Source organism: Dendrobates tinctorius, unplaced genomic scaffold (assembly GCF_039654945.1).
Source record: "Dendrobates tinctorius isolate UK_male_01 unplaced genomic scaffold, ASM3965494v1 ptg000158l, whole genome shotgun sequence".
In the NCBI taxonomy this organism is placed as follows: domain Eukaryota; kingdom Metazoa; phylum Chordata; class Amphibia; order Anura; family Dendrobatidae; genus Dendrobates; species Dendrobates tinctorius.
The window spans coordinates 3,792,901-3,793,804 of NW_027361825.1; the positions used below are offsets into that span (position 1 = coordinate 3,792,901).

General features: G+C 46.2%; 1 non-coding gene across 1 annotated transcript; it reads left to right on the top strand.

The window, feature by feature from the left end:
* The first annotated feature begins 574 nt into the window (after positions 1–574).
* TRNAP-UGG (transfer RNA proline (anticodon UGG)) lies at positions 575–648 on the top strand. The gene has a single exon. It is a non-coding gene; the product is annotated as a tRNA-Pro (tRNA).
* Positions 649–904: the final 256 nt, after the last annotated feature.

Consider the following 904-nt stretch of genomic DNA (forward strand, 5'->3'; position numbering starts at 1 on the left):
TTCTGTCTGCCCTAAACGAGAGAAATGTTTTGCACACACATTTGCTGTGGGCAGTGTACAAACTAAGTTCCTTTTGTCAATTACTCTGATCTGTTCCTTATCCACGTTTTCCACTAAGGCTTTTGTGGAATCAGGAGCATCGTTGAATCTGATGTATTTGGACTTTGCTAAACGTTGTGGCTTTTCTATGATGCCTCTGTGGATGCCTATTCCTTTGAGGGGTATTGATGCTACTCCTTTGGCGGAGAATAAACCTCAGTTTTGGACCCAGGTGATAATGCGAGTTGCCCCAGACCACCAAGAAAATAGTAAATTTTTGGTGCTGCATAATTTGCATGATACTATTGTTCTGGGTTTTCCCTGGTTGAAAACTCATAATCCAGTTTTGGATTGGAAATCTGGGACTGTGGTGAGTTGGGGTTGTCAGTGTGTTCTTAGGGACACTCCTGTTTTCTACACCTCTCCTCAGTCTCATGATATTCCTGATTATCTGGCCGATTTTTCTGATGTATTTAGTGAGAGTAAGTCTGCGTCTTTGCCTCCTCATAGGAGTTATGACTGGACATACGTCGCCGGCTCGTTGGTCTAGGGGTATGATTCTCGCTTTGGGTGCGAGAGGTCCCGGGTTCAAAAATCCCGGACGAGCCCTTGCACGTGGAACGCTTTGCTGCAGGTCGGTGGCCTGGTGTGCTTCTCTCAGTGGCGGCTATATGGGAGGAGACACAGATTAGATATTAGAAAAAACTTTTTGACAGTTAGAGTGATCAATGAGTGGAACAGGCTGCCACGAGAAGTGGTGAGTTCTCCTTCAATGGAAGTCTTCAAACAGAGGCTGGACAGACATCTGACTGGGATGATTTAGCGAATCCTGCTTTGAGCAGGGGGTTGGACCAGATGGCCCAGG